Raw genomic sequence first — 23,359 nt, forward strand, 5'->3', positions numbered from 1 at the left:
CTGAAAGGGATTATCTCAGAGGAAAGAAGCGAAAGAAAATGTGTTTTCTACCGCTTTGGTAGAGTATTAAGAAAGGGAATGATGGGGGAGTTATTCAATTACCACCCTTTTCCTGATGTCTATACAGTCAGGAGCCTAGTGTCTGATAACTTGAGAAGTCAGATTTGGAAGGAGGCCTGCCTGTGTCAGTGTCTGCCCCAGGCCGCAACTATGGGGCCCCCGGCCTGACCACCATCCCTCTGAGCTTCTCCAGCACAGGCTCTGTAACTCCCTTGGGATGTAAATCATGCACTGTTTTGTGTCCATCGTCTCTACCATTTTTGCCTGGAAGAACTCAAGCCCCATGCCGCAAGTGTTGGTCTTCTCTCCCAAGACTACTATCTCAAACTACTGAAGTCTCAACTCCTTCTGGTGCTCAGTGGTCCAATAAGCACTTTTGCACCCACTTAGATTTTCTTCTCAGTACCACCAACAGGCATTCGTTTTGTATAAGTGGTTTCAAAGCTCTGGAATCCTGGAGACACAGATTTACATGTAAGAAAGATTCCCTGTAAGAAAATGTCCAAACTTGACCTTAAGAACAAAAATGTTGGAGTTCCCATGGTGGCTCAGTGGTTAACGAATCCAACTAGGAACCATGAGGTTGCGGGTTCGACCCCTGGCCTTGCTCCGTGAGTTAAGGATCCGGCGTTGCCGTGAGCTGTGTTGTGGGTGGCAGACACAGCTCGGATCTGGTGTTGCTGTGGCTGTGACATAGGCCAGCACCTCCATATGCCTCGGGTATGGCCCTAAAAAGCAAAAAAAAAGGAATGAAAATGTTTACAAAAGCCATGTTTTTGTACAAAAGGGAACTCTTCATAGTTCTTAGAATTTAGTAATTCACTAGTTCCAATTTCACACATGGACATGCAAGCCCTGGCCACAGACAGGTTCCCTGTTTTTCTATTCAGGTAGGAAGTGTTACGTGCCTGTTAAGTTTCTATTTGCTATCTTCTAACTAGTATCTTTTAGGAATTAAAGAGCAGTTTTTTATTTGGTTTTCTTCATTTCTAATTATGTAGCAACTAACTGTGTCCAAATAACTTTATACATTAAAGTAAGGTTCAAATGTGATGTTTATCACGAGAACTACCTGAGGGGGGCTTGTAAAAAAATAAATTGAAAGGCAGATCCCAGCCCCTTCCAGAGGGTTCAATGAACAAGACCTCAGCTAAACCCCAGGCATACAGGTTTAACAAGCACTCCAGGGGATCCTTTGCACGTGACACAGTCTACAGGTTTTTGAAATACACTTCTTTAAAGCCTTCATTCTGTAGTTAGCCACCTAAATTATCAGTTCCTTCCAGGACCGCACTCCCTGGTCTCCTAGAGTACGCTGTGAAAGCAAGGGAGGCTTTGCTGCTGCTGTTGCTTATTGAGGAGAAAGGAAGACAAAGGAAGAAACAACATTTAGAAAAGAAAAGCGGGAGTTCCCGTCGTGGCGCAGTGGTTAATGAATCCGACTAGGAACCATGAGGTTGCGGGTTCGGTCCCCGCCCTTGCTCAGTGGGTTAACGATCCGGCGTTGCCGTGACCTGTGGTGTAGGTTGCAGACGCAGCTCGGGTCCCGCGTTGCTGTGGCTCTGGTGTAGGCCGGTGGCTACAGCTCTGATTCAACCCCTAGCCTGGGAACCTCCATATGCTGCGGGAGCGGCCCAAGAAATAGCAACAACAACAAAAAAGACAAAAAAAAAAAGAAAAGCAGTATTTTAACAAGCTCCCTCTGTGTTATTTAAGTTGCATCAAAGCAGGAAATCTTTACCTTTTTTAAGGTGTGGACTTTAGGATGATAACACTAATCCTATAAGCACTCCATTCTCCACTAAATAATGCCTTTCTCCACTCAAACCTGGTGTTCCCTAAAGAATTTCAGAACCTACCGCTTCTTCCCAAATGTGGGCAACAACTGGCTGGAAATTCACGAACGTTTCAAAGCAGTAAGCCTCATTACCTTGTGTCTTCTTTCATTTCTTAGTACTCATTAAAATCCAAAAATAAATCAAATGATACAGAGAGTGATAAGTGTGCTTAAAAGAGATGTGATAAATAACTTTTTAAAATTTTAATTATAACTTGGTGGTATGCTTTTTATTCTTGACACTGCACTTCACTAAATGTCTGAAATTAACTATGATAATATAGAAATGAAAACATCAGATCTCATCAGTTAAGTGGATGCAAAGCTTATATATAAAGTGATCCTTTTTACTCCCACTGGTGTTAAAATCATGACCATCTGTTTATGACACAGGTGGAGAAAAGAGATCAGACAGGAAGGAATATTGATAGAACTTTGTCTCATTTTACTTGCAAACTAAAGGTCTGAGTAATACAACATATTTTACATCAAGCTAAAAGTCTTTTTAGCTCCTTTAAGTATTTTCCATTAATGTGCTATTTGTCTTTCAAGTCTCTCTTCATTTCCTATACCCATTCTTCAAAAAGGTAAGATTCTTTTAGAGGAACGAAAACATGGTAAATAAAAATGCAAGTTAACTGTTACCTGCTTCCCGAGTGTGCACCCATCTAAATACACCTTTTACATTTAACTGAGGCCTCAGGCTTAATTCTAAGAAGGCAATGTTCCAGTATGACTTCCATTTCTTAAAAATTACTTCAATACAAAAAGACAATTAAAGCAGATGTATCACAGTGATGGGATGAGGCTTTCTAACTTGGTCACCAACCACACCAGAGGTGGACTATCACCAGGCTGCAAATCCCGCTAACATGCACCCAGCCTCTCAGCGCTTCTCCAGTCTGGTGGGCCATGACCTCGTGCGTGGGCCCAGGGAGGACTGCCACTACCACCCTCACCACCAGCCGAAGCAAAGATTTCTTCTTCGCCTATGCTTCTACCCAGCTGTTAACTCAAGGCTAGAAAAGAAACCCCTGAAGGGTAAAGAACTCGCTCTAGGGGCTTGCTGGTCGCTCTCCCCTGAGCCTGGGGTTTCCAGGTTTCCCTCCCTGAAAATTACAGAGGAAGATGAGAGGGACGGACAGAGATAAGCATTTCCTGATCCACCCTTCGCAGTACTTCTCTAAACACTCACATTCGGCAGGTACACGGCTGCTAAAAATTTTTAAGTTATTTATAGAGTTACTAGGAGAGAAAGAACAAAGCAAGGAGGAAAAAAAGGACGTTTAAAAACCTATTTTCAAAGCTGAAAATAGGTCCATCCACTCGTCCAAGCTTCCCGTTCTGAAAAGTATGTCTCATCAACGTCGATGAACACGTGAGCTGGCCCCGCGCGTCCTTCCCGTTTCTAAGGATGTGCTCGGTGGGAGGTCCGCTCCCGGTCACCCGGGCTTCGAGAGGAGGGCTGAGACCACCACCGGCCCCAAGAGCCGGTTCCCCGTTCAGGCGCATTACAGAGACGTGAAGCTCGCCCACCTACCTTCAGGGTTTGACCATGGCCGCCTATCTTTCGCCGCTTCACAAACACAACGGGTACGTCGGTTTCCGAGGTCAGTTCGGAGAGCGCTCTCTCGAGGCCCCGCCCGTCCTCTGTGGCACAAAAGCAGAGCGAAGCCGGTCAGTCTTTCCGCCCCAAGCGGCGGCGGGAAGTGCGCGGCGGGGGCGGGGCTTCCGCGTCCCCAACTGCACTCCCCCCCCCCCCGCCCCCCGGCGCGACCGCCCCTCCGTCCCGGGCCCCGCCCTGACCTTGACCGAGGCCGGCCGCCAGTCGGGTCCCGGGCGGGAGGACCCGCAAGCTGGCTGGGGACGGCCTCGCGGCCAGCCGCAAACGCCAGGCAGACCCCAGGAAAGGGCAAGTCTCGCTAAAATAGACGTCACACGTCCCCAGTGGGTCCCGAATTCAGAAACGCCTCAAAAGGAAGCTTAGGGCACAGTTATCTCAACTTTTCAAAAAACACCTTCCAACTCAATCTGCCTTTGAACTCTGCATCTATACAGAGTGCCAAAAACCAACTTCCAATGTTTCTTTGAAGTTTGAAACCATGGGGTAAAATGAAGCCCACGCTGCCCACTTACGGGTGCTTTAAGAACCTTGAAATAATACAGCAGCACCCTACCTGACAGGCTGGGTGAAACCGGTCCAAATTTACAAACGAGTGAACTCAGGTAGAGAATGAGTCAGTGAGAATTAAAAATAGACTCCATTGATACTGACATGAGGTCCATTCATGAGACAAAAACCACACCTGTACCCCAAAGTACAGTTGTTTGATGATAATGACGCTTCTGTAATGCGTTGCATAATTAACACTTAATCTAACTACCCTTTCGAAGTCGCTCCTATCAGGTCCATTTCACAGATAAGAAAACTGAGGCACCAAAAACCCCCTATCTTGCCCAAATTCAAGCAACCAGAGTTAGTTAACAGCAGAGCCAGGAGTCAAACCAGGCAGTGTGGTAAAGCCTTTAACGCTTAGCGGGTACTGCCTGATACAGGGAGATAAGCACGGGTTCCTCTTAGTTGTCTCGTTTGCCGGCCTGGGGAAAGTCACGGGAGTCTGAGCCTTAGTCTCCCCGCTTGCACACACAGAAAGCATGATCTGCCAACCTCTCACGATTTCTGAAGATTCAATGGTGTGAAAATTCCTTGAGGCTTGCTTAAACTCTCTTAATGTTGAGAAGGGTCTGTCAATCTATTCATCACATTATTACCTGCATTTCAACACCCGTGCACTAAGAAATGATACAAAAGTCCATTTCCTCCGATATTCTGCCCACTGCCTCTACGGAGAGGAGCTAGAGGAAGGAAACCTCCAGCCGACAGGGGGCCGGCCTCACCTCCACGCACGCTAAGCTTTCACCCACCCGGCGAAACAATGAATGCGGCCAAGACGCTCACCCGCCTCAGGAAAGCCTCACCCCTACTCAGACCCGCCCTCAAACATCTCTCCTCGCTCCGCATTCGCAACGCACCGGCAGGCGGATGCTCTCGGCCCGGGGTTCTCGCAGCTGGGAGGCCCGGGGCTTCCTCCGTTTTCGGTGAGCCCGAAGCTTACACGAACGCGAGCTGTTGGGCAGCAGGCGCCTCTCTGACGCGCCGCACCACCTCGCGATCCGATGCAATGCGGGACCCGAGACGACTGAAGGGAAAGGGAGGCCGGTTCCCAGAGGCTCGGAGAAGCCACGCCCTCCCCTGAATGGGCGGGCAAACCGCCAGAGTCAGAATGACAAAGCAAAAATCCACTCCTCGTGCAGCCCTGGCGCCTGGCTGATGGGCTTAGCAAAGTGGGATCTCCTAATTGGGTGACAGCACGTCCACTTCCCGCTCACAGCGCCCCCAACCCAGGAAAGGAGCAAATGCAATTTAAGGAATGTTTGGAACCAGAACCAAAAGAACGTGTCTTAACTGAGCAAAACTGGACTATGCCCTCGGGCAGTGACTCCTGAACTTTGTTACCGATTGTAATCATACGAGGTCTTTAAAAATACTGACGCCTGGCTCCCACCCCCGGACGTTCTGATGTAATTGGTATTGGGTGCGACCTGGGCATCTGAGTTTTTAAAAATTCCCTGGATGATTCCAGTGAGCAGTAGTTTGGGAGCCACTGCCCTAAGGTAATGGATTAGTCAGTCTGGCGATTCTGTAAAGGAAGTGATCAGGCTTTTAAAGGAAACATCTAGTCCATCCTGACTAATACTGAAAAGAAGTGACAAATTCCCCTTTGTCCCACTTAGATTTTGGCTTGTCATGTTTAAGGAAAATTGAGTATATTTAACTCCAGCCATGCCAAGCCACCTACAGCTAGTTACTCCAGTGAGCCAGGCTCTCCTGTACTTCCCAAGTCTTACTCATATTCTTACTCAGCACTTTGCACTACTAGGTAGCTATGAATATATACTGAATATATAAACAGCCACCCTATTAATAGCAGGTGTTTGTTCAAGGGTCCTACTGTACTAAACCAGTGTTCCTCCATAAGGCTTTCTCTCTCACACAGCTCGCTGAGCTAGAACCACTTTTTTTTTTTTTTTTTGCTTTTTAGGGCAGCACCTGTGGCATATGGAATTTCCCAAGCTAGGGTCAAATCGGAGATGTAGCTGCTGGCCACAGCCACACCAGATCCAAACCCCATCTGCAACCTACACCACAGCTCACTGCAGCACTGGATGCTTAACCCACTGAGCAAGGCCAGGGAACCAACCCACATCCTCTAGGAACTCGTCAGATGTGTTTCTGCTGAGCCCTAAGGGGAACTCCCTAGAACCACCTCTCTGACACCGAAATCTTCTCTGCTCGTACTTCCAGCAGCTCTCTAGAAACCTCAAAATAAAGTCCAAGCTCCTCAATTGTACTGATTTGGCAAGGGCCACCCTTGTTAAACCTAGATGTCCACTGAGTATCCACTATGGCACAGTGGGTTAAGAATCAGACTGCAGCAGCTCTGGTCATGGTGGAGGCACAGGTTCCATCCCTGAGGCCAGCACAGTAGATTAAAAGATTCGTCATTGCCACGGCTGCAGCGCATAGAAAACAAAAACCTAGGTGTCCACATATTCCATACCCTACTTAACCAGAAAACACTGCAGGAGAAAACAAAGAAATTAAAAGTGATTTCACTTTCAGGTCAAGACCACAAACCTCAGGATGTCCCCAAAGCTGCCTGGCAATCCTTTACATCTCCGGTATATTTGTTTCCCCAATTTCCAGGGTGACTATTTCATACTTGTTTCTCTGTTCCCAAATCTCTAACACACCCTGAACAAAGAAAAACAGAAAACTGTCATGTTGGGGTCAAGGTTAGGCCACCCCAAAATGTGCCTCAATGGCACACTGATTATTTTGAATTAAAGTTACTTAAGAAATGGCCAGTGCAAGGGGGTCACTCTGACTCTCCTTTCTGGCTCACAGAAATCAGGAAGGAAGTCACTCAGGTGAAAGGTGGATTCCTTGGATCTGGAGGTCGAAGGATACCCTCACCAAAAAAGATAGGCAGTTTTGGGCCAAGAAACCTATTTAAACAGACTTGTTACTGCTTTTATAAACAGCCCCAAGCCCAGCTTTGTTTGTATTCATCACTGATTGGGCACCCCCAGCCACAAGAACTCAAGAGGGGCAGAAGGGGAAATTCCCCCTCCCCAACACTCACCACCTCGTTCTACACCTTCTACACAGGTCAAACTGTAACCCAACTCAATTGCCCACCAGCCTGAGAAATTCCAAAGCAAACAGGATGAAGCACTCTGTGCTCTGGATAAACAGGCTTTTAAATAGTTAGATGCATATCTCAAGAAGAATTTCAATGAGCCCAGATTATTGCATCGTCCCATATTTAGATAAGCACTAAAATCATTAACTTGAGATATCTGTTCTTTGTGATTTAGCAGTGATCTATTACCATGATATATGCATGACTGTATTTCCTAGCCAAAAAAAAAAAAAATCATGTATAAACTGGCCTCTTCCCTACTTCTTCAGAGCAACTCCTCAGAGCTAACTGAGCAGCTATCTCTGGGCTTCAGTCCTCAGTAAGACACTGAACAAAACTTAAACTCACAACTCTTATGTTGTGTGTTTTTGTTTAAGTCATCAACGCCTAAGCCTTGCCTCTGACTCATGGCCTGCTTTCTACTTTAATAGAATCAACCAACAGGAGTTCCCATTGTGGCATAGCAGAAACGAATCTAACTAGTATCCATGAGGACACAGGTTTGATCCCTGGCCTCACTCAGTGGGCTAAGGATCCAGCACTGCGGGGAGCTACGGTGTAGGTCACAGACACAGCTCAGATCTGGTGTTGCTGTAGCTATGGTGTAGGTTGGCAGCTGTAGCTCCAATTCCACCCCCTAGCCTGGGAACTTTCATATGCCGAGGGTGCAGCCCTAAAAAGCAAAAATAAATATATAAATAATAGAATCAACCAACAAAACTCCACCTATTTCCATCTCGATCAACCACCAAGCTGCCATATTCTCTGCTTTCATTCCTGTTTTACTGAAGGCTAACCTCTCCACTTGTGTGAGCATTTTCATCTTTTCTTGACTTCTCAGTCTTCAATAACTTAAACTCCTCAAATTAGCCTCCCTCTCTGGCATCCTCAGTTTCTGGTTCTCTTCCTGATCATTCCCATCATCATACAAACACGCTGTGGTATTCCCATTACAAAGAGCCTCCGTGATCCCATGTGCCCAACCCCTGTGGTTACCACCCCATTTCATTGCTCCCCTTCGAGGGGGGGGGGGGCACTTTTTTGAAAGACTTCTTTGTACCTCGAGAATACAAAGGGTAGGGAGGTCAGGAAAGTTCTAAGTATATGGCACTGGAGCAGACACCAGAATGAAATGAGGGAGCAAGATTTAGAGGGTGAAATCTTTCTAAGCGGAGGAAATAGGAAGTTCTAAAGCCCTCAGCTGTAAACAGGCCTGATTTGTCCCAGGATCTGCAAGGGAACCAGCCAGTGTGTCTATACTCAGGGAGTGAAGAAGAAGGTGGTTGGTAGTGAGGTCAGAGGCGTCGTCTGGGATCGGATCCCAAAGGCCACAGTCAGGACTCTGGATTTCATTCTAAATGTGATGAGGTCAAAGTGTCACTAGAGAGGAGAGGGAAACGATCTGGTTTGTGTCTTTAAAGGATTGCGCTGAGCAGTGTGGAGAATAGACTAAGGAAGGTAGGGCCTCGGAGTGGAGGAACCAGACCAGTTAGGAAGTTTCTGGGGTGGCTGGTACAAGCTGAGACGATAAAGATTTGGACCGGTGAGGCAAGAAGATACATTTGAAGATAAAGCTAAGAAGTTTTACAGATAGATGGAATGAGGGATTCTTCTTTTAAGAGAAGAATCAATTACGACTCCAGGATTTTGGCCTTGACAAATGGGTTCAAGGGGGCCTCCTTACTGAAAATGGGGAACACTCAGGGAGGAGGAGAAAAGATGGGAACAGGGGAGAGGGAAAGCAACAGTTTGGGACAAATCCATAGTGTGTACTGTTATCCACATGGAGATTTTGAATAGGCAGTGGGTATGTAAATCTGGAATTCAAGGGAGAAGTCAGGGCTAGAACTAAAAATTGGAAGTCAGATATAAAAAATATTTGGAGTTCCTGTCATGGCTCAGTGGTTAATGAATCCAAATAGGAACCATGAGGTTGAGGGTTCGATCCCTGGCCTTGCTCAGTGGGTTAAGGATCTGGCATTGCCGTGAGCTGTGGTGTAAGTCGCAGACACGGTTTGGATCTGGCATTGCTGTGGCTCTGGCGTAGGCCAGCAACTACAGCTCGGATTAGACCCCTAGCCTGGGAACCTCCATATACCAAGGGAGCAGCCCTAGAAAAGGCAAAAAGACCAAAAATAAATAAATAAATAAATGTATATTGCATTGTATATAATGTCAATCTTCTCCAGAGAAACAGAACCTATGTATACATAGAGAGAGAGATTTATTTTGAGAAAATGGCTCACAGGATTACAGGGGGCTGGCAAGTCTGAAAGCTACAAGACAGGCCAGCAGCCTGGAAATTCCTGCAGTCTTAATGTTGCAGTCTTGGGCCAGAAGGAAGTCTAGAGGCACAATTCCTTTCTCTGAAGGAGAACTCAATCTTTTCACTTAAGGCCTTCAAGTGACTGCATGAATCTGACTCACTCACACTATGGAGAGTAATCTGCTTTACTCAAAGTCCATGCGGCATCTCTGGAGCACTGGGACGCAGTTTTGAACCCCACCAGGCACAGTGGGTTAAGGATCTGGCAGATCTGATCCCTGGCCTGGGAGCTCCATAGGCCATGGGGCGGAGAAGGAAAGAAGGAAGGAAGGAAGGAGGAGTTTCTTGATTTCAATGTTAACCACATCAAAAAAACACCTTCACAGCAACATCTAGACTGGTGTCTGACCAAACAACTGGGCACTCATAAAATTAGCCATCACATCTCAGTACTAGATGAAATGACCTAATAAGTGAATACATTTAGAGAAATGAAGATGACCCAGGACTGAGCCCCCACGAAGTGCAAAGCAGAAGAGTCCAGGAAAGCAAAGAAGGCTGAGAAGGAGCTGGAGGGCAGTAGGAGGAAAACCAAGAGACTATGGTATCTCAGAAGCCAAGGAAAGACAGGCTCTGAAAAGGAGGCAGATCAGCTTTATCAGGAGCTGCTGAGAAATTCTGCATGATTAGAACTGAGTCATGGAAGTCATTGCTGATTTTATTAAAAATAATGGGGCGGCGGAGGTAGCAAACCTAAGTAGAGGAGGGTTCATAAGAAACAGGAAAAAAAAGGACATGAAGGTAGTAAGTATAGCCAACTCTTTCAAGGAGTTTTGCTATACACACAAAAAATGGGTAAGTGGCTGAAGAGGGACGTAGGGTCAAGGAAACCTTTTTGGTTTGGTTTGGTTTTATCTAAGAAGGAAATTATTATAGCATGTTTTTATGCTGAAGATATAATCCAGTAGATGGAAATTTGGTGGCTTCCAAAGAGGAAAGGAGCCAGAGGAGGTCATTACAGAGGCAAAGTCTTTTGAATATATATCTACCACGCAGCATAGACTTAGGTCCAATCCAGGTCCTATCACCAATTAGAGAGTCAAGTTACTTAGCCCTTGGATCTCTATCCCTCAGTTATTAACCTTTTTTCAACTTCTTGAATTATCTAACCACAGGCTTTGTTAACTCCCAGTTACTTATCAGATCTCGGTTCAAACATGTCTTGGTCACATATGCAAAATCCCCCTATGAAATGCTTCTGTTACCATGTATTCCTTCTAATGAGTACTTACCAAAATTGCAGTTACATTTTTCTTTATGGTTGTTTGATTAATGTCAACCTCTATCTCTAGAACAGCATAATTCAATAGAACTTTTCTGTGATGATGGAAATCTTCTATATCAGCATTGTCCAATCCGATAGCCACTAACCACATGCAGTTATTGGACAAATAAAAGCAAGCTAAGGTATCTGGGGATGTAGCTCAGTGGTAGAGCACATGCTTTGCATGTATGAGGTCCTGGGTTCAATCCCCAGCATCTCCACTTGACTTTTGCTTGTTTAATCCTTGGGAAAAAAAATAGCTTGTGCAAGTGCAAACCTGAGTTTCTAAATTCACTTATGTTTAATTAATTTAAATGTAAATGGCTACATGTGGGCAGGGACCAGGGTTATTTATATTCACCACAGTCTTCCCAGCTCATAATACAGTGATCACACTTAGTAACTGTTCAATAAATATTTGTACAATCTGTACAACTAGTACTAGTTAATTTGTGGCATCTACCTTTTTTCCAAGAGGAAAGGAAAAAAATCTTTACATAGTAACTGTCAGAGATTCTCAATCATCCTATAAAGGTGAATTTGACCTTTGAGAATTTGATCAACCCCAGGGGGTAGCTGGGATAATAAATGAGAACATATGGGGTGAGGTGAATAAAACAGCATCCATAATATGGCTAGGAGTGTGCCTGGAACATGTGGTGGCATATCAATTTCTCACAGGGGAAGCAATAATAGGGTGGGAAAACTGGGGAAGGCTTCACAAAGCAGCTGATATTTGAACCATATCTGGAGAAAGAATAAAGGTAGTAGTAATGGGGGGGGGTAATACCTAAGAATTTTGCAGTGCTTACTATGTGCCAGGCATAAACCGGAATCTTTATATGACTAATTTAATCCTCACAACAATCCAGTGAGTGAGACCATTATTTTCTCCACCTTATGGATAGCTGAAAAAGAGGAGGTATCGAGAGGATAATTATGCCCATGGTCACCTAGCTAGTAACTGCAGAGCTGAGACAGACACCCAGTCCTTGGCTCTCACCGCAATGCTGTTCTACCACTTGAACAGAATTTTTCTAGGCAGAGGGAGCGATAAGTACAAAGACACAGGAGTAGGAAAGAAATGGTGTGTTTGTATGAAATGCAGAGACATAAGGGGAGATGAAACTCTAAATATATGCTGGATTCAGTTTGGCGTTCCCAAGGTAGCTAGATGTATGGCTCTTTCCCCTACATTCTCAGTTAATGCTCAGAATCATCCAAGTATTACCCCCATATCATAAAATTTGAGGCAGAAATTCCAGGAAATTAAGAATCTTGCCAAAGTTCACAAAGCAGGTGTGCTGGAGCTGGGCTGTAAATCTAGGTGTGCCTAGCTGGGCTATAAATCTCCAAATCTGTGGTTTATCTTATAATTCAATAGCGCACAGAGAGGGATGGGCTAAAACGAAGTAAAAACAACATGCTCTAGGGACAAAAAAAAAAAAAAGCATTCATTTTCTAACAAGAACCAGGTCAGAATTCATCCATAAATCATCCACCTGGAAAATGTGAAGTCCTGCTTGGGGAACCATGATCTCGGTGAAGTCTCCTCTGATCAGACATAGAATTTGTCACTCCTTGATTTCTTAGTGCAAACTACATTAAAGCTGTCTGTTTACATATCTGCCACTCTTAGACCGGTCACTTATTAAGCACCTCTGCACCAGGAGCTTCACATGTTCTCATGAGCCATCTTAATAACCCTTTGGGATATATATTATCATCTCTGTTTACAGATGAGTAAACCAGGGTCAAGTGAGTGGCCGAAGCTTTATGCCCTCACACACCTCTCTCCACCCCAGTCTTTTTCACTCGAAGGGCTGGTTTTTGTGTCCCCAGTACCTACCCAGTGCCTTTCCCATAGCAGCCAGGCACTCTCTCGAGGTTTGAATTCAATGGGCAGGACATCAGTCAGGCTTTCCACTGTTAGTGAGGTGGGGAAGAGAGTCAAGAGTCCGGGGAAACCAGCTTTGGGTGGTTGGAGGGGGAAGCCCTAATTTGTAGCATTTGCCAAATTCTGTGGTATAAATATTCCCACTTTGGCTGATTTCAAGCTACCAACCTGCTTGCAAAATTCCTGAATGTTTAACCATGGCTCTCTCAAGCTGGTAATTGCCAGCTCAGCACAGCACCTTAAAGCTCACGGTCATCAGGTAGAAACTACTTTGCCTCCTCCATCTCCTCTGGACAGCAGCTCTCTGCACACAGACCTCACTGCAGCTTTGGAAGGGGTGGGCTTGTTCTACGTCTGCTAAAGCTCACCTTTACCAGAGCCCCATGACCAAGTGGTCCTGGGGGGGGGCCCACAGCCCTTAAGCATCTTCTCCTTATCTTGTATCCAGGATATCTAATATTAAATCCCTTCTCCGTCAGATATGCCCAGTTGCCCCCTTTTGTGAGTGGTTGAGCTGCCTCCTCTAGCTCTCTACTGACCAGCAGTATGGACTAATAATCATTGGAGACACCTCTGATGTCACATAACCTGGCATCTGGCATTTCTGCTGACAAGTGCATGCCCTTAGGCAAGTTCTGTTATCTTTCTGTGCCTCAACTTACCTATCTTTATTTATTTTTGACTTTTATTTTATTTTTTTGGGTCTTTTTGTATTTTCTAGGGCCGCTCCGCGGCATACGGAGATTCCCAGGCTAGGGGCCCAATCAGAGCTGTAGCCACCAGCCTACGCCAGAGCCACAGCAATGCAGGATCCGAGCCGCATCTGCGACCTACACTACAGCTCGTGGCAACACCGGATCCTTAACCCACTGAGCAATGCCAGGGATTGAACCCACAACCTCATGGTTCCTAGTCGGATTAGTTGACCACTGCGCCACGACGGGAACTCCTCAACTTACCTATCTTTAAATGGCAATAAATATAGTACCTGCACTTTATGTGGCGGTTGTGGAAATGAAATGAGTAAGTAGATGTAAAGGGCTCAGAATGTGGTAGGAATTCAGTATTTGAGTTATTATCATCGTTATGTCCTTAAGCCTGGTATAAATCTAGGAAGACCTCAGTGTGGTTTAGTTTGTGTTATTCGCAGTAACTGTTAAAAATGTGTTGAATTAGACACTGTTCAAAACTTAATTCAAGGGGGTGTCCTATTCATTTTTATTTTTATTTTTTTTTTCTTTTTATGGCTACATTTGCAGCGTATGGAAATTTCCAGGCTAGGGGTCAAATCAGAGCTGCAAGTGAGGCCTACACCAGATCTGAGCCACATCTGCGACCTACACTGCAGCTTGTAGCAATGCCAGATAAGCGAGGCCAGGGATAGAATCCTCAGCCCCACAGACACTGTGTTGGGTTCTTAACCTGCTGAGCCACAATGGGAATTCCCATTTTTCTTTTAATTAGCAGTCTTTGCTAAGCCTGCCACTTTCCATAGTCATCCATTCTCATTGCTTAGAGCTTATTCTTTTCCTGGAAGAATAAAAATGTAATTTTCTCAAACAACTTGCTAAAAGACATGGAGAAACTTGGGAGAAAAATTAGTACATGCATTTTATATTACGTGTATATACATACATAATGTACAAACACTGGAACACACAGAAACATTTCCCTCCCACACTCCATTTGTTTTAGGTCTCTCAGTGCCCCATTTCAACTGCAAAGGATAGAAAACATTTTTAATCTGGAAAACCACTGGCCATCAGAACCTCGGGAGGTACAGGCTCTACCTAGTCAAACCTCAGATGTCTCATAAGACCGGAGATCAGCCACCCTCACCAAGAGCCAAGAGGCTGTGTGAATATTAATAGTCATAAACAGCTTTCATATCTCACAGATGAAAGACGTGTCATAAAGTTTATTATCATTATTAACTTCTATTTTCTTAACCCCTATTAGGTAGTTGACATTAAGAGGAACATCCCCCTCTAAATTCTCCAAGAGCCCAAATTCCAGAATCCCAAGACAGTTGATGACTACAAGTCACTGGTGGAGGGCTGTGGTCACCCATGAGGTAGCCCTGAATCTTCCTGATTGGCAACTAATACTCCAGGACCTGATGTGAACTAAGAGTGAAACCATGTCTCATTTATCACCTCTGATGTATTAAGACCAACTTTTCCACTCTAAAGACAGATGAAAATATGCTAGTTCTCCACCAAAATGTTTCTAAACTCATATATCTACAGATTTACAGTGCTCATTTAATCCTTCAATAACCTCAGGAACTCTTTTGAGCTTATGTTTCAATAAAGGAGGCTGGGCTACCTCCTTGATAACGTTCAATGTTAACCATTAAGTGAGTTTACTAGGCCTCTAGTTCAATGTTCGGTCATTGGCTTTCCTAAGAAGACAAAATATTTTCCAGCTTACTACCATTATATGACCTTAGTATGGTGCCCCTATCTTTATGATCAAAATAGATGACAAATATATAGTTTACATGGAAATTATTGTACTAATCCTTTCAAAGAAACCAACCTCAGCTGTTCAACAGGTAAAACCAAGATGTCCTTAATATCACTAACTGGACTCTTGACTTTTTTTTTTTTTTTTTTTGGCTGCACTCACAGCATGGGGAAGTTCCTGGGCCAAGGACTGAACCCATGCCACAGCAGTGACAATGTTGGGTTCTTAACCCACTGAGCCACCAGGGAATTCCTGGAGTCTTGCCTTTTAGCTTTTCAAAAGAATGGCTTAATTTCCCCATCTCCTTTCAGCATATATATAGCTAAGTGACTAAATTCTGATCAATAGGATGTAAGCAAACTGCTGTGTACAACATTTAGGAAAATCTTAAATGGAAAGGACATGCTGTCCTTAGCTCTTCTTCCAACTGATGGCTAGAGCTGGGACATAAGACAAAAGCAAATGCTAAGGATGGTGGAACCTGAAAATAGGAGGACTCTACACTGGCCCCCAAACAATACTGTGTCATATACGCCCTGGACAGACTACCTCTATCTAGACTTCTTTTAGGTGAAAGACAAACAAGCTTGCTATTTTGGGCTTGCTTTCACATGTGGCCAAACCTAATCCTAACCAAAATACTTACTTTACATGATGGGAATTTAAAAATAAATAAATAGGAGTTCCCATCGTGGCGCAGTGGTTAACGAAGCCGACTAGGAACCATGAGGTTGCGGGTTCGGTCCCTGCCCTTGCTCAGTGGGTTAACGATCCGGCGTTGCCGTGAGCTGTGGTGTAGGTTGCAGATGAGGCTCGGATCCCGCGTTGCTGTGGCTCTGGCGTAGGCCGGTGGCTACAGCTCCAATTCGACCCCTAGCCTGGGAACCTCCATATGCCGCGGGAGCGGCCCAAGAAATAGCAACAACAACAACAACAACAGAAACAACAACCAAAAAAATAATAATAATAATAATAAATAAATAAATAATAAAATAAATAAATAAATAAAGCAAGGGGGGGGGGAATGCACTGAGGGTTTGGGATGGACATGCTGTAAAATCTGGTTGTGATGATTGTTGTACACCTAAAAACGTAATAAAATTCATTAAGTATGAAATAAATAAATAAATAAAGCAATGTAAGAAAAAAAGTTATTCAAACTTTCACCATCTGGATGCAACCAAGATGTAACTCCTGTTTCACTCTTCAGACTTTCCCTGAGTGTTCCATAGTCATTCCCAACTTCAAACCTTACTTGCAGATTAAACCTTTCCAAATCTGTATCTCCCGCTCATCCAGACCTGTACGCCCACTAGCTTATAGATCCACACTGGACAATCACAACATGTCTAAACCAAATCCGTCATCTTCCCTGGTCTATACCCTGTCTCCTTTCTCACTGAGAGCACCACCCTCTCTCTTCATGACAGAAATCAAAGCAGCTTGCCTGATTTCTCCCTCTGCTTCAGCTGACACTGGATTGTGATCATCTGACTCCACTACTAAAACTTTTCTCCAAGGAAGACCTAGATCTTATTCACTTGTATTTCCTCAGTACCTACTGTGTGGCAAGATAGGTGTACAAATATTTGAAGGATTATTCATATTTTATGCATTTCTTTCCAGTCCTTTTCCTATATTTTTAAAGCAAGATGTGATTATTCTATAAAAATTATTTTAAATGCTACACTTTTTTCATTAAACATTATAGAATATAAAATTTCCCCATGCTAGTAGAAACTATGTGAATCATTTTTAATGGCTGCATAATAGTACACGAGTTAGTAGCTATTACAAAGCACTGACTATATGTCAGGAACAGTACTAGGCATTTTACATAAATCTTTACTAGATTCTCACTTTATAGATGAGGAAACAGAGGCTCACAGGAGCAAAGAATCCTCTGCCTGTGGTGACTATGACTAATGGCCCAAAATAGAGTTCCTGAAAGACAGAATTTATATCCTTTACATATAAGAGCAGGCCCTCCTATATTTGTCGAAAGAATTGAAAGAATCAATAATTTACTAGAAGCCAGTATATCTAGCAATTAAAAAGAGAATCCTCTTGTCTTATGAAAACCGTAATCTGTCTTTTTCATATCTCAGTACATTGCAAAAAGTACATTAATTAAACATTATGTTACATGCATTACAAACATCTTATTTAATCCTAACAATTCTGAGTTCCTGTCGTGGCACAGCGGAAATGAATCTGACTAGGAACCATGAGGTTTCAGGTTCGATCTCTGGCCTCACTCACGGGGTTAAGGATCTGGCGTTGCCATGAGCCATGGTATAGGTCGTATATATCTATCTGGTGTTGCTGTGGCTGTGGTGTAGGCCAGCAGCTACAACTCTGATTCGACCCCTAGCCTGGGAACCTGCATATGCTGTGAGTATGGCCCTAAAGAAACCAAAAAAAAAAAAAAAAAATCCTAGCAACTAAACAGTAAAGTAACACTACTCCACCTGGCATGGATTGGAAAACCCAGGTCTACGTAACACAAAGGTATATTTTCTACTTCCTATTTAAAAGAACTCCTTTTATAAAATTCATACGTTGTTTTCTTAAATGGATAATCAGCTTCCCTACCTGCCTTACGTTCACTCCAAAACAGAAATTTACTTGAATAGAAGTATATATGTATGGATTGCGACATGAATTCTGTGTAACCATTGATCTCCATCCTCTTGACCCATTTATATAACAGCAAAGCACAAAGAAGGGGTCCAAACAATGCAATGGTTATTTCAGTAAATAGCCCTAATACAAACGTAAAGACTGGCCTGGTATGTGAGGGGTGCGTGTATGAGTGTGTGGGTATAATAGAAGTTAGTGGGGAGCACTATGGCCAATCAAATCATAAGCACAGGTTAGATCAGAGAACAGTTTAGCCTTAAGAGCCTGGCCTTTCAGACCCCATTTCCTAGCTTCAAGTTCCAGCTCTGTTATTTACTGACTGTATGACCTGGAGCAAGTTCTTTAAAATCTTTGTGGCTTGGAGTTCCCGTTGTGACGCAGTGGTTAACGAATCCGACTAGGAACCATGAGGTTGCAGGTTCGGTCCCTGCCCTTGCTCAGTGGGTTAAGGATCCGGCGTTGCCATGAGCTGTGGTGTAGGTTGCAGACACGACTCGGATCCCGCGTTGCTGTGGCTCTGGTGTAGGCTGGCAGCTACAGCTCCAATTCGACCCCTAGCCTGGGAACCTCCATATGCCAGGGGAGTGGCCCAAGAAATAGCAAAAAGACCAAAAAAAAAAATCTTTGTGGCTTTATTTCCTTTACTGTGCAATGGAGATAATAGTAATATCTAGAGATAATAGTAATATCTATCTTGCAGAACTGTATGACTAAATTAGTTAACATTTAAAGTGCTTATAGCAGTGACTCATAGAAGCTGCCACATAAGGCACATGGACAGGCAATTCAGGCAATGAAATAAAATTCAGATAACATAATACAACATATGAAAAAAATGGCTGCATTAGTCATCAAAGAAATACAAACAGAAGCAAAGATATATTTTTACCTCTGAAATTGCTGAACTATTTTTTAATCTATTATTATTTCTTAAGAACCAGTAAGTTCAAGGAAAACTCATTGAACCTGCAAAGTTATCAATTGGTACACATCATTTAAAAGGCTCTAGAACTTTAGAAATGTTCATACTCTAACCTAGAAATTCATTCAATAATCTATCCTAATAATTCTAAATACAGCAAAAACTTTACGCCCAAAGAAAAATATTTCTAACCTACTCTATCATAATAGCAAAAAAAAACAAAAACAAAAACCTGGCAACATATTATTTGTACAACCATAGTGGAATGGTTAGATAAAAATATTATATGAATTATTTTATAAAAACTGAGAAAACTATTAAGAACGTGTAATAACATGCAAAATATTTTAAATAATAAAACAGAACACAGGATACATAAAAGATACACAAAAATATCAATAGTGGTTATCTCTGGATATAACTATATGTGATTTTTGTATTTTATTATGTAGCAGGCTCTAAATTTTCTATAACGAACATTTCTGCAGACAAAACCAAAGTGCTTAAGGAATATTTTAAGCCTCATTCATAAAATAAACAGAACACCTTCCCAGGAATCCCCACTTCCTATTGGATAAAGTCTCTTTGATTTTCCAACTTTCTCTCTCATCATTCTCTCTGTCAGGCCCTCCTTACTACATTCACTCTAAATGAACAAGCCATGGTGTCTTCTAACTTGTTTTTGTTTGCAGCCATGAATTCCTCCCTTACTACTTTTCTCTGCCAGGAAAACACCTACCAAACACTCTATCACAACTACTCTGTGATCCCACAGCCTTTAGAAGAGAAACAGATAACTGATGAGTAAAATGACCTTAAAGACAAGACTGTCTTATTCATCTTTTTCTCTCCTGCCAGTGCTCAGCACGTAAATAGGTACCCAAAACACATCTGTTGGACGAATAAGCATGAGTACCAAAGTGGTGAGATCTGCACGAGTCTGGGTATCTGTCTATAAGAGGTTTTTATTAATTTAAAGCAAGCAATCCCTGAAGAGGCAACTGGGGAACCAGACAGGTCTGGGCTTGACACACTAACACTGAGCAAGCTACTAAAATGCAGAGCATCTGCTTCCTCACTTGCAAAACAGAATTAAATCCAGCAACCTCATAAGGTTATTGTGAGGATTAAATGAGAGAGGAGTCAAACACTGGCATAAAAAAAGAGTATTAGTTCCTCAGTATAACTCAAATGTTAGTTCCTCTTCCTCTTGCTGAAGGCATTAAAGCCGTGCTCTCTAAAAGCAGCCAGCAGACAAGAATGAACACTTCTGAACCCCTGAGCTAGTAACATATGACATCCAGACACATGCTTTTGGCAAACTGTCACACAATGCCTCTCAAACCTTATGTCTGCTTTCCACATTGACAGCTGAAGAATGGCAGCAGCTGCCAAACCAAATTAAGACAATTACCTTGAGGTTGTCTGTAACTCAGACCAAAACCACTGGGCAGACATGTAAGATCAAGATACAGGGCTTCATATATCCACCAGCCCTGTAAGTGGCAGCTTATCCACAAGGAGAGTTAAGGTATAGCTCTCATGGTGGCAGGTTGCACAACCTCCGGTTACAACAGCCACCATCACATCGGGAACACCTACCATAGCATCAGTACCACGAACATGACGTCATGCACCAGCCAGCTAGGGCAAGTCACCAAAGGTCCTGAGGAGGGAGTCAGAGGAAGCAGACGGGTGGGCCCAGGAATCACCAGTGTGTTCACCCTCTCTATCAACACTTCTCTATGCTTTGCTTCCTCATTGTCTGAAGGTAATATCACTACCTACCTCGCTGATGGTATTTTGAAGATTAAACAGGAGTGCACGCATAAGCCTCTGGCACAAGGAGGCGAGTATCTGTGACCATTACTACTGCCCACACACAGATACTAATGCTATGCCTTCCGATGCTGAGTGCTTCTCTCCAATACCAATCTCCATAGGTCTGAGTTCATCTTGACAGTTGTTCTCAAATAATAACCTTAATTCATATAGACGGGCCAAAAATACAGCCCAAAGAAGGAAGAAGAAAATGTCAGGGTGGCAGGGGAGGTTCCCTGTAGACAGCTTCCCTTCCCAATTTTCCCTGAGAGCTGATACCACTGCAAACACAAACTCACTCCAATACCAACCCAGTCACACTGCACTGCAGTGGTACACGACACTGGCTGCCACAGGCCCTCCACTCTAAAGGAAGATAAAGGGGGTCTTCTGGGCAAAATAAAAATAAGTGAACTCGTAAGAGCAGGCAGCACACCTGCTTGGTTCCCTACTGTATTTCCTGTGCTTAGTACAGAGCCTAGCATGGCAAGCACTCACTAAATATGCTGGATGGATAAAGGCACCCACCTGATTCTATACCAAACACCCTTGACCATGAATTGACCCTCTGGCTCTCTGTGAGTCTACCCTGATCCAGGCACTGGAGAGGTTAGGGAGCCAAGACCAGAGTGAAAAGCAAGCCTATGGAGGGTTCATGGATCCAAGGAGAAACAAAGAAGCTGATCACTTAGAGATCACGTGGGAAATTCCAGCTCCATAATTAAAAGCTCCTTGAAGACATGGATGAGATCATCTGTGTCTTCTGTGTGGCTGATCCTGAGGCCCTGTACGTGTTGGACTGTGTTTCTCCTACACTGGGGGCAGGTAAGTCTCACGGAGTCCAGAGTGCTTGCACTAACACTCACACTTGCTCCTTGCCTGAGAACACACGCTGTTAAACTTTGCTGTCACTACTCCTTTACATTCTTAAGTAATTGTTGAGGACCCCAAAGAACTTTCATTTATAAGAGTTACGGCTATCAATATTGACTGTATTAGAAATTAAAACAGACATTTAAAAATATTAGTTCTCTTAAAATGAACAATAATAAACCTATTATATATTAACATAACATACGTTAACTATATTTTGCTAAACACAAAAATATAATGAGAAGGTGGCATTGCTTTGCATTTTTGCTATTTTTTGTGTGTCTGGTTTAAAGAAGATGATTCTCATTTTTGCTATTTTTTGTGTGTCTGGTTTAAAGAAGATGATTCTCATATCTGCTTCTGCATTCAATATATTATGATATATGTTGCTTTGGTAGAAGTATATGAAGAAAACCCAGTCTCACAAAGACAAATAGTTGGAAAAAGAAATATTTAATAGATTTTTCAGATAATTGTGGATATTCTTTCCTGATACTACACAAAGCTCAACAAGGGGTGGCTGATTAAAGCTTAGATGCAATGTGGCATCTGAGGCCATGCACATGAGGTTTTGTACTCTCTCACACTAAAACCCATTGGTCTGTCTTATACTTTGAATGACTTTGTGAGATCCCACACTGATCATTAAGAAAATATTCATTCACTAAGTTATGCATGTCTTCCAAATGTTGACATATTTTGACAAAGAACATTTTTATTTTTTCATCATATTCATAAACGGTACCATCAACCTTCTCAGAAAAGTCTTTAAGTATTAAAAAGCTATTGAGCTCACATGGCAGATACAACTTGCCAGATTCTAATTTCCATGCGAAGCTCAAATTTCATCATTAGCAACAAACACTGACATTTGTTTTCCTTGAAGTGATAGACTCGTTTTGTTCATTTTGAGGGAAATGTCTGCCAGCTACCAAAGTTTGAATAACCATAGTTTGACTATCAGTTATCTTTCAAGTATATATGGTGTTCCATGAAAAAAGCAGCTAGTTAGGTTTACAGCTCAGGCCATTAATTGCACAAGTGTTTTTCCTTGAGATAACCATCATACTTCATGCAGCAAAATACTTTATGCATACTTTCCCCATCACACAGAATATTAACAAGATATGTACTCAAAGAGTTGAAATTTAATAATGTTAATAATTTTTACAACTTGTAAAACTGACATTTTCTTTTGCTACGTGTGTATGGTGGTGATAATTATAATATAAACTAATTTGGTTTGGTACCCCAAGTTTGATTCATGATAAGCTACTAGCAGTTTTACCCACCATTGCTTGGCACCATCCATGAAAATGTCAAAACAGTAAAATAGTAAATGACATCTCAACATTATTATGAAAAAAGTTTTGATCTTGAAGACCTCTGAAGGTCACAGGCACTCCCAGGGGTCTACAGACCACATTTTGAGAATCACTGACTTGACTTACTTTATAAATCCTGTTAGGTCCCTGCAGGCTGCCCAGACTATGAACATGAGAAGGAAGATAGCTTCTCACATGTGATGAAGCAACAAGTGAGGACACAGAGGACCATGCACTCCCTCATCCAGAAAGAGGTGCTCACCCTTCAACCACAGACTGCTTCGACCTATCCCAACTCATATGTCCTTCTTAGGAAGGACATTAGCAAGGGGTTAATGGGAGCTCCCAGCAGGGATCTACGGCCACTTTCACAGCAAAGGAAAAGAGCCTTCTGTCTGATTAGTGTCTCCAAATTAAAATTTCAGAGTAGTTGACCCTAGCCTTAACTGATCTCCCATCCACATTTTGGCACCCTTGCCAATCTCCTTGCTTTCCAACTCATGCCATCTCCCCCAAGCACTTGGTACCTCCCTCCTGCACATCTTCTTCCAATGTTACCTCCCTTACTTTTCCCATTCCTAATGGAGATGTTCATTTGCTCTATCTGGTTAATTACCCTTTTTTTTTTTTCCTAATTTATGCCAAGTAGCCAGTG

At 43.1% G+C, this 23,359-nt stretch overlaps 1 protein-coding gene and 1 non-coding gene across 2 annotated transcripts in view; one reads left to right on the forward strand and one right to left on the reverse strand.

Annotated features, from left to right (window-relative positions):
• TXNRD1 (thioredoxin reductase 1) overlaps positions 1–3,539 on the reverse strand; it is a 64,353-nt gene extending 60,814 nt beyond the window's left edge. The window contains exon 1 of the mRNA XM_047788130.1: positions 3,438–3,539. The gene's annotated coding sequence lies outside the window, so the exon portion shown is untranslated. The remainder of the gene's footprint in view (positions 1–3,437) is intronic.
• A 7,364-nt stretch (positions 3,540–10,903) lies between these two features.
• On the forward strand, positions 10,904–10,975 carry TRNAA-UGC (transfer RNA alanine (anticodon UGC)). Its single transcript has one exon. It is a non-coding gene; the product is annotated as a tRNA-Ala (tRNA).
• Positions 10,976–23,359: the final 12,384 nt, after the last annotated feature.

The sequence above is a fragment of the Phacochoerus africanus genome, chromosome 7 (genome assembly GCF_016906955.1).
Source record: "Phacochoerus africanus isolate WHEZ1 chromosome 7, ROS_Pafr_v1, whole genome shotgun sequence".
NCBI lineage: Eukaryota > Metazoa > Chordata > Mammalia > Artiodactyla > Suidae > Phacochoerus > Phacochoerus africanus.